The 10338-nt window shown below is 45.8% G+C and overlaps 1 pseudogene across 1 annotated transcript in view; it reads right to left on the bottom strand.

Moving 5' to 3' along the window:
* The window catches only part of LOC306943832 (neurocan core protein-like), a 61216-nt pseudogene that overhangs the window by 19281 nt on the left and 31597 nt on the right, over positions 1 to 10338 (bottom strand). Inside the window, exon 11 of the transcript XR_013792581.1 lies at positions 5331 to 5447. The product of XR_013792581.1 is annotated as a neurocan core protein-like (transcript). The remainder of the gene's footprint in view (positions 1 to 5330; positions 5448 to 10338) is intronic.

Genomic DNA, 10338 nt, shown 5'->3' on the forward strand with positions numbered 1-10338 from the left:
TCATGTCCGTCCTCAAATTCTCAGAGCTCTCAGCGTACAAAGATCATACTGGTGGCGGTTGTGCATGTTTAGCCCACTTTCTACGAGTCATCACGGTGTACTCGACATCCACTGCCAACCATTTTCCAAAGCATACTGACGTTGTTGTGGAACTTGTGACGACATGTGGCGGCCACAGTAAAAGGTGCCCCGCCTCACTTCACACAAGTGTGATTTTATTGAATCTCTGGATACGGTGGGATCCCTATCTATCTACACTGTACGATCCTGTGTTCATTTAACTCTCTCAGTGTTACAGACCCGTTAACACTCCAACTGTCATCATTTAGCAATTTACAGTAAGCAAGGTAAACACATGTCAAATGCAGAGAGACAGTGTACTGTAGTGCCTCAGTAAACTAGGATCACAGGTAAAACAAGCACCTAGTATCAGTCGGAACAATTTACTACATTGAACTATCCGTCTAAATAAAATGCTATCTCAATTAAATATTAAATGTATATAGCGCTTTTATCCAAAGCACTTTACATATTGTGAATTACATTCACCCATTCACACACACACACACACATTCATACACCGATGGCATGCAAGGCATCAACCTGCACATCGGGAAGCAATTAGGGGTTCAGAGTCTTGCTCAAGGACACCTGGACACTCTGGAGGAGCCCTGGGAACGTCATGTTCCCATACGGCTGTTCTACCGGCCACTCTACCCCTGAGCCTCTGGCCTCTGAGTGAGCACAACTTGTGTTTTCTCTGTATATTATGTTTTGTATATTTTTATTTTTGGCTACAACATATATATAGAGAGATGACTTCCGCACACCCGGTAGGTAATTTGGAGCAGGTGCGATGATGACGAGGCATTATACAACGTGGAAAGGAGAGACACCCGCACACTGCCACTTGCTGGGTTCAGAGCATTTATTGAAGCAACGTTTTGGTCTTGCGACCTTCCTCAGGCTTCCTCAAGCCTGAGGAAGGTCGCAAGACCGAAACGGTCTGACATGTGTTTCTATACAACATATAGAAAATGTACCAGTAAAGCAGTAAAGGTGGAATTCTAAATAGTATTATCCTTGGTATAGCCTATCTATGGTACATCACTACTATACATAATTGTGTTGTTTTAGCACACTCATTAGGTTTTTACACTTTATTACACAACGGGTGTGTGTAAAAAAATCTGATTGGTAGCAATATGCTACCCGTGCTCAAACGAGCATGACAGCACACATAGCCATTCCCAAATGAAATTATCACAATATAAAAATCTGCTGCGCTGATCAGACTGAGTCTCGGTAGAGCAGAGCCGGCTAAGTGTCTAGGCTAGCAGTTTGCATGTGAAGTTGGCAGACGTAGTAGCTAAATCTGCCATTATTCTATTGTTTTTATTTCTATCGAATACTTAATTACAATAAGACAGTGTTCAGTTTGCTTGTGCAACTATGCCTAAATAAACAAATACAAAAGAGTATGTTAGGGAGAGATTAGTGGAGAAGAGATCCAGTAGAACTACATAGAACTTAAGTCAGTAGAAGTAATTCCGAATTGCATATAAGATTATGCTATTTTAGCAGCTATGCTGGTGTTTTTACGCGTGTGTTTAAAAGCAAGCTAAAGGAACACCCACTGACCTGTAGCCTACGGATTAGAGAAGTGTCCCAGAGTTGCTTAGTTTTGTAAGTTAAAAGATTGATTGACACTACACTGAATGAGTATACCACTGTCCTCAAATTGAAACAAATGTGTACTAAAAAGAAGAGCGCATGTTTGAGAATCATTTAAAAACAAAACCTGTTAAATTTCTTAATTTCTTAAAAATGTGATATTTAGTCAACTAAAACTAAAACTAACATTACTGATGACTAAAACGTGACTGAAACTAGATTTTATTTTATTCAAAAGACTATGACTAAAAGCAAATGGACATTAGTACTAGTAGAGAGTCTGGCAGCGTCAACATTTCGTCAACATTTCACCGCACATGGGGCTCCCCCAGAGTTAGTGTCGAAGTGTCCTTGAGCAAGACCCCTAATTGCTCCTGATGTGCTGGTTGGTGCCTTGCATGGTTTCCGCTGCCATCAGTGTATGAATGTGTGTGTGAATGGGTGAATGTAATGCACATTCTATGTAAAGCGCCTTGGATAAAGGCGCTATATAAATGCACCATTTACCATTTACCATTTACATGAATATTTGACAAGTTTGAATCTTTGAATCTTGATGCTGAATCTGTTTATATACGAGACCTTGTGTACAGTAACGCCAGAGCTGTCCGCTGCTTTTGCAGTTGACAAAATCATGTCAGTGGGAAAAGGGCCAGCCAGGCTTGGACAGAAGACGAGCAATTTATTGACTTTGGAGGAGCTACAACAACGACGCCCTGATAACCTGGCCTCCGCCCTCAGCCTGTGATAACCTGGCCTCCGCCCTCAGCCTCTGAGAACCTGGCCTCCGCCCTCAGCCTGTGAGAACCTGGCCTCCGCCCTCAGCCTCTGATAACCTGGCCTCCACCCTCAGCCTGTGAGAACCTGGCCTCCGCCCTCAGCCTGTGAGAACCTGGCCTCCGCCCTCAGCCTGTGAGAACCTGGCCTCCGCCCTCAGCCTGTGAGAACCTGGCCTCCACCCTCAGCCTGTGAGAACCTGGCCTCCGCCCTCAGCCTCTGATAACCTGGCCTCCACCCTCAGCCTCTGATAACCTGGCCTCCGCCCTCAGCCTGTGATAACCTGGCCTCCGCCCTCAGCCTCTGATAACCTGGCCTCCGCCCTCAGCCTCTGAGAACCTGGCCTCCGCCCTCAGCCTCTGATAACCTGGCCTCCGCCCTCAGCCTCTGAGAACCTGGCCTCCGCCCTCAGCCTGTGATAACCTGGCCTCCGCCCTCAGCCTCTGAGAACCTGGCCTCCGCCCTCAGCCTCTGAGAACCTGGCCTCCGCCCTCAGCCTTTGACCTACTGTCCCGATAAGCACTCCAATAAGCCTTGTGTGGATGTGGATGACAATAGTAGGCTTGACGAAGTCGAGTGTGCGTCTGCACAGGACACACGAACCAAATGGATCCTACGGGTCCATATGGTTCCATTTGTACACTCTCTGCGTTAAAGTCCACATGATGTCCCATGGTGTTTTTGAGCGGTGCTAGCCGCTCCAACATGTGACTTTGTGTGTATGTGTACGGGCATCTCTCTCTCTCTTTCTCTCTCTCTCTCTCTCTCTCTCTCTCTCTCTCTCTCTCCTCTCTCTCTCTCTCCCTCTCTCTCTCTTTCAAAACCTTAGGGAGCGAGAGAGGGGGGGAGCATACTGTGCGTCTCTCTCTGTCTCCGTCTCATGTGTCAGACTATTGGCATGTCTGACTATTGGGGTGTCGGATCACTGTCATAACTTTTGTCGGGCTAATGTCTTGTCGTTGTCGGACTATTGGAGGAATTTCTATGGTCGGAATATTGGATCGCCGGACTAATGGTGAGTCGGACTATTGCCGGTCAGACTGTTGGTATGTCGGAACAAGTGCCTGCAGTGAGTGCACATGTCTATTAGTCAGTAGCAGCATGGTTATTGTGGTTAGTTCCCATCATGTGAGGGGATGCACACGCAGATCCGACACACCAAAGCTCCGACATGCGGAAACAACGGGCGGACATGCAGGCGGACATGCACTGCTCCCATGCTTGCGGTTATGGTTAGGTTAGGGTTTGAGGTAGGTTGTCGTTCTAATGACAGTCGGACCAATAGTATGTCGGAACTAAAGCCTGTACCCAGTGAGGCACCGCTCACTTCACATGGCTTTTTAAATCCTCAGAAAAAAAATCAACTCTGCATGTCCAAAAAAGCCTAATGGAGCTTAACAGTAATCTTTGCTCTATCTTTTCCCCTATTTCATATTCCGTATCTTATGAATTATGCATACATTTGGAGCCTCCAGAATGTCGCTATCCAATGATTATCCACAGAGATCATCCGCTGTGCCAAAAACAACAAACCACAGGGTGACGGGGAACCGCAGTGGTGTCGGGCTACAGGGGAGGGTTTTTTGTTTAGCTATTTTTGTTTCGCTCAATGTCCCTGCATACTTTATTGCCATTTTGACTAAGGCTTCATTTAGTACAGTGGTTCCCAAAGTGGCGTTCAGGGACCCCCAGGGGTCCCTGAGGGAGTTCCAGGGGGTCTCCAGCTAAATGATAAGTTTGGAACCAAATGGACCATTACTGGTCTGTAACTCAGAGAGTGTATAAATGTTTTGTACACATTTGTACACTCTCAGAGTTAAATTAACATTGATTTTACAATATAAATTGGGGTCCCAGAGATAGAAATTAAACAGGTTGAGAATCACTGCTAGAGCCGTAAAAATCATCTCTTATGGTTTATGGCTAATTAGTGTCAGTGTTGTGGGGTCCTTGACATGAAAAAGTTTGGAAACCACTGATTTAGTAAAGGCTGTGTTTTCCATTGGGTGTGTGATGTCGCCCCATGTCTGAGCTGAGAGCCCTGCGTCGGTCATCAGCCAGTGCTATGTGCAGAGAATGCTGCAGAGGCAATGGGCGGAAATTCTCTAAAAGGGTACTTTTTGGCCCAAATTGGCAAAATAGCGGATCTACAAGCTCACAACGCGTCGCGCTGTGGCACGTTGAGGGTTTGTAGATCAATTATTTTCGGGGCATGACCGGCACTTTATAGCTACTGGATTTCTTTTTAGCAACATGGATTTCTACACAGAGGATAAAATGCTCTCAATGCAAAATTCATGCGTTCCGAGTTCAGGAGAGTTTGGAAAAAGGCAATTATGCTGAATGCTGCGTACGGATAAGGTATGGAAATGGGGAATTTGCATTTATTTCACCATAGTAAATGCTGCATTCATGGTCTGGAGAGGGCAGTTGTTTTAAGAAAAGTTTCTCCAGCTCTTTAGTAAAACAGAAAAAATATTTTCAGGTCGGGATACCAATTTTATCCAATCAAGAGAGAGAACTCCCCAAAACAGTTTTTGTCTGTAAAAAGAAATTAAAAAAATATCACTTCCAATTTCACTTGTACTGTATATCCTGTATGAGTTCTATCCCCTGATTGCATAAAAATTGATATTCCGACCTATAAATGTATTTTCTGTTCACTAAAGCGCCGGAGAGATGCTTCACATCTGTCTGGGGTGCTCACAAAAGCCAAAGTAGATGTTAAAATTATCCCCAACAACAGTGAAATATCCCTATAACTAAAATGTTGTAACTAAAGTGTTAAGAACCTTTTCACTCTTCACGGATAAGCTTCAAAAAGACAACAACAACAAACGGGATTTGTGGGGAGAGGTGAGTGGGACTTTAACACTTACCAATCTCACAGTTCTCTCCAGTGTATCCCTGTGGACAGTAGCAGCTGTAGCCTGTTCCCTGTGGGAGGCACTTCCCTCCATGCAGACAGGGGTTGGTCACGCACGGCTCCGCTTCCACTGAAAAGAGGAGAATGAGTTCATTAAAGTGCTTCTCAAACATCTCCATGTCAAGGAAATTTATTTTTATTTATTTGGCCACAGACCTCCATTTAAAATCAAATTTTCTTGCCATGGACCTGCTATGAGAGAAGATTTGTCAACATTTGTCAATCTCTTTCTAAAGAGAGAAATGAAATGGGCCCCAAGTGTTTAAACTGGTTCCTCACTTTGCTGAGGACCTTCCCCAGACCCCACTTTGAGAATCACTTATTGATGGGACCACATGAGCCATTAGCTGATCCCTTTTTTCCCTGTCTATTTAGTTATGTGGACAGAAAAGAAAAGAGCACACATACACAAAGATAAATAAATAGCTAACCGTTGTTAATTCGAAATATCCTTTTTACACCAGATAAACAAAACAGCTGAGCAGCCAAAAGGTTTGAACAAAGCACACTTACAGAGTATCCATTTCACTCTCTCTCTCTCTCTCTCTCTCTCTCTCTCTCTCTCTCTCTCTCGCACGCGCGCGCGCACACGCACAGACACGCACAGACACACACACACACACACACACACACACACACACACACACACACACACACACACACACACACACACACACACACACACACATACACACACATAGTCTCCTTTGAATGTGGATCACAAGCAGTGGTGGAAAGTAACTAAGTACATTTACTTAAGTACTGTACATCATTTTGAGTTATTTGTACTTTACTTGGGTATTTCAAATATTCAGTACTTTTATTTCACAAAACATACAGTATTACCCAGTCCTATAAGCCTATATACTGTACATTTGGACATTTGAAAATAGCAGATCTACAAGCTCACTACTTTTGCTTACTTTTGCTTTGTACTTTTGATACTTTTTAAGTACATTTTTCTACCAATACTTTTGTACTTTTACCCAATTACAATTTGATTTCCTGACTTTTACTTGTAACAGAGTATTTCTATATTGCGGTATTGATACTTTTATTTAAGTAGCTACAAAATGTGAGTACTTTTTCCACCACTGCTCATGCACGCACGCACGTCAAATGCAAGCACACACACACACACACACACACACACACACACACACACACACACACACACACACACACACAGTCTCCTTTGAACGCGGGGATCACAAGCCCAAAACGGCCCAACAACCCTCGCCATCAGCCTCGCATGCAGCCCACCGTCACCATGGTTACCGCATGGAAAGCAAAGCTCCGGGGCTCGCTGCGCTAGCTATAGCAGCAGCAGCAGCAGCGCTATAAGTGGTCAGTGAGGGGGAACCACCCCGTGGCGGGCTCGGGTCCGTCCCACCGGCCCCCGCTAATTCAGCCGTGGACTCGTATGGTTCGTATATAGCGCACGTGTGGTCTCCCTCCTAAAGACCCGCAGATTTCCATATCAATGGAGGGGATCCCCTGAGCCGCTCCTTATGTCACCTTTTTAAGGGTCTTTGAGAAAGACCTGCACGACCACAAAGGCTCTGCTGTGGGAGTCTTTGTTCGTGGGGATGTGCGTGTAACGTCCCATTTATACTTAGCTGCGCACGGGTGACACAGAGCGATATTTAGACATCTTAATGTCTAAATATCATGTATATCAGTATTTAGCGCTTACGTCTAACCTCCTGTACATGCTGTACCAGATGGATATACTTATGTAGATATCTTAGTATCTTATTTATTTTTCTTCCTGTTTTTTCCTTGCTCCCCTTGCTTTGTGTAAAAAAACGAAAAAAATAGAGCTTGCACAAAAACGAATTCCGACCCAATGTTTTACACCCGTAAACATGTGATGTGTCAATTAAGCTGATTCTGAGTGGTGTGCACTGAAAATAGCCAATCTACACAGCTGACGAGATTGTAGATTGGCTATACCCCTTTAGGGTTGAGAGAGCACACACGCATTCACGCGCGTGCATGTGTGTTTGTTTGCGAATGTTTACTCAACCACACACAGAGAGAAAATCAATAGCGCGGCTACGATCAGGCCCAAAGGCAGATTCTGCCCACATCAGCAGATGTCAGCTATAAGCATCCTCCTGATTATCATCACACGGCAAAAATACCCAGCGGTAATGGCACTCGGAGGGTGCAGAAATGGACCCGCTATAAGGGTAGATGAACACTTCTCTGTGTGCCTGATTGCAGCGCTACCGGGGAACAAGATGTGAACATTGGGAGGAATGTAATAACACTGAAGGGTTTCTATCTTGCCATCTCTGGTGAGGTACTGCCCGTCTGGATCGCTCATTTCCACTCTATTAGTTTGTAAAGCGCTATACAGTGGAGAGAGAGTTGGAGAGCCCACCCAGTGTTTTATTATTCTGCTGAAGTCAGGTGCTTTAGGCCGCCGGTGCGTTACGTTTATTACTGCTGTAACCGTGACTCGGTTTTGGTTAAAGCGCACCGGCATTGAATCTATCGTTCAAGGTCAAGTCATACTGTGTGTAATGCAGGAGCGCATACGCAAATGTGAAGATGTGAAAATATGTGCATATTGTGTGTGAGTATATTTGTTTGTTACTTTTGTTTTGCGTGCGTGCGTGCGTGCGTGCGTGCGTGCGTGCGTGCGTGCGTGCGTGCGTGCACAGTGCACACCTATGCAAGTGTGCATGTGAAAAGGTAAACCTGGTCTGACTGGCCGTTCATTAAAGAGAAAGAGAAGAGGAAAATCAATAAGCTAAAGAATGAGGTCATTGAAGGTGCCTGTCTGTGTATGAGGTGACAGAGGGGATGGTGCCTGTCTGTGTATGAGGTGACAGAGGGCTCCAAAACTATGGAATGCACTTCCCATCACAGTCAGAACTGCAGCATCACTCCCAATCTTCCGCCGTAGTCTGAAAACCCACCTCTTCAGACTCCACCATGGCCCGTAGCACTTGCCCTAGCCTAGCCCCTTAGATAGTACATTATGTAGACTTAGATAGTATTTTAAACAGACCTATAGCTTGTTACGTACACAGCTCTAGAATTGCACTTTATGTAGTCATAGCACTTTATAGTACACATGTATAATATATTATATAGTATAGTATGTATAGTTAACATAGATACTCCACTGTTACGTTCTTAGTTTATGATTCATGATAACTACTTTTTATATATGTGATGTATGCCATGCTTTTGTTATTGCTTAATGTAAGTCGCTCTGGATTAAGAGCGTCTGCTAAATGCCTAAATTGTAAATTGTAAAATTGTAAGAGGGGATGGTGCCTGTCTGTGTATGAGGTGACAGAGGGGATGGTGCCTGTCTGTGTATGAGGTGACAGAGGGGATGGTGCCTGTCTGTGTATGAGGTGACAGAGGGGATGGTGCCTGTCTGTGTATGAGGTGACAGAGGGGATGGTGCCTGTCTGTGTATGAGGTGACAGAGGGGATGATGCCTGTCTGTGTATGAGGTGACAGAGGGGATGGTGCCTGTCTGTGTATGAGGTGACAGAGGGGATGATGCCTGTCTGTGTATGAGGTGACAGAGGGGATGGTGCCTGTCTGTGTATGAGGTGACAGAGGGGATGGTGCCTGTCTGTGTATGAGGTGACAGAGTTTATGGTGCCTGTCTGTGTATGAGGTGACAGAGGGGATGATGCCTGTCTGTGTATGAGGTGACAGAGTTTATGGTGCCTGTCTGTGTATGAGGTGACAGAGTTTATGGTGCCTGTCTGTGTATGAGGTGACAGAGTTGACGGTGCCTGGCTGTGTAGAATGAGGTGACAGAGGGGATGGTGCCTGTCTGTGTATGAGGTGACAGAGGGGATGGTGCCTGTCTGTGTATGAGGTGACAGAGGGGATGGTGCCTGTCTGTGTATGAGGTGACAGAGGGGATGGTGCCTGTCTGTGTATGAGGTGACAGAGGGGATGGTGCCTGTCTGTGTATGAGGTGACAGAGGGGATGGTGCCTGTCTGTGTATGAGGTGACAGAGGGGATGGTGCCTGTCTGTGTATGAGGTGACAGAGTTGACGGTGCCTGGCTGTGTATGAGGTGACAGAGGGGATGGTGCCTGTCTGTGTATGAGGTGACAGAGTTGACGGTGCCTGGCTGTGTAGAATGAGGTGACAGAGGGGATGATGCCTGTCTGTGTAGAATGAGGTGACGGAGTTGAAGGTGGCTGGCTGTGTAGAATGAGGTGACAGAGGGGATGGTGCCTGGCTGTGTAGAATGAGGTGACAGAGGGGATGGTGCCTGTCTGTGTATGAGGTGACAGAGTTGACAGTGCCTGGCTGTGTAGAATGAGGTGACGGAGTTGAAGGTGGCTGGCTGTGTAGAATGAGGTGACAGAGGGGATGGTGCCTGCATGTCTACTCTGTGCACAGCGTCTAATGACAGAGCGACACGGCAGTAGCCAGACTCAGAGCTCAACTAAGCTGAATTTATGTTTCGTAGTGTGACAATGTCGCTCTGTCATGCTGTGTCACTCTATGCTGCTGCAAGTCACTCTGTACCAGTGCTGCTCCGTGTGAATCTGTTACTCTCTATGCCCTGTATGACTCCATGATACTCTGTATCACTCCATACTGCTGAGTCACTCTGTACCAGTATCACTCAATGCTGCTCAGTATATGACTCTGTGTTACTCTCTTTCACTCTCTATCACTCTATGTCAGGGGTTCTCTACCCGTGGGTCGCGACCCCTCGGGGGGTCGCCAAATTATTTTAGGGGGTCCCCAAATTATTTTCAAAAAAAAAAAAAAAAAAAGCGCGCCACTCGGTGGCGCGCTATGAGCTTGTAGATCTGCTATTTTTCAATAGCTAAATTGTAGCAGTCAATTTATATTGGGGGTCGGGAGGGGGCAGGGCGGGGGTCCCGAGACATTGCCAAAGCATTTCCGGGGGTCCCCGGCCAAAAACGTTGAGAACCCCTGCTCTATGTTACTCTGTATCA

The sequence above is a fragment of the Electrona antarctica genome (assembly GCF_951216825.1).
Source record: "Electrona antarctica genome assembly, chromosome: 19".
Lineage (NCBI taxonomy): Eukaryota > Metazoa > Chordata > Actinopteri > Myctophiformes > Myctophidae > Electrona > Electrona antarctica.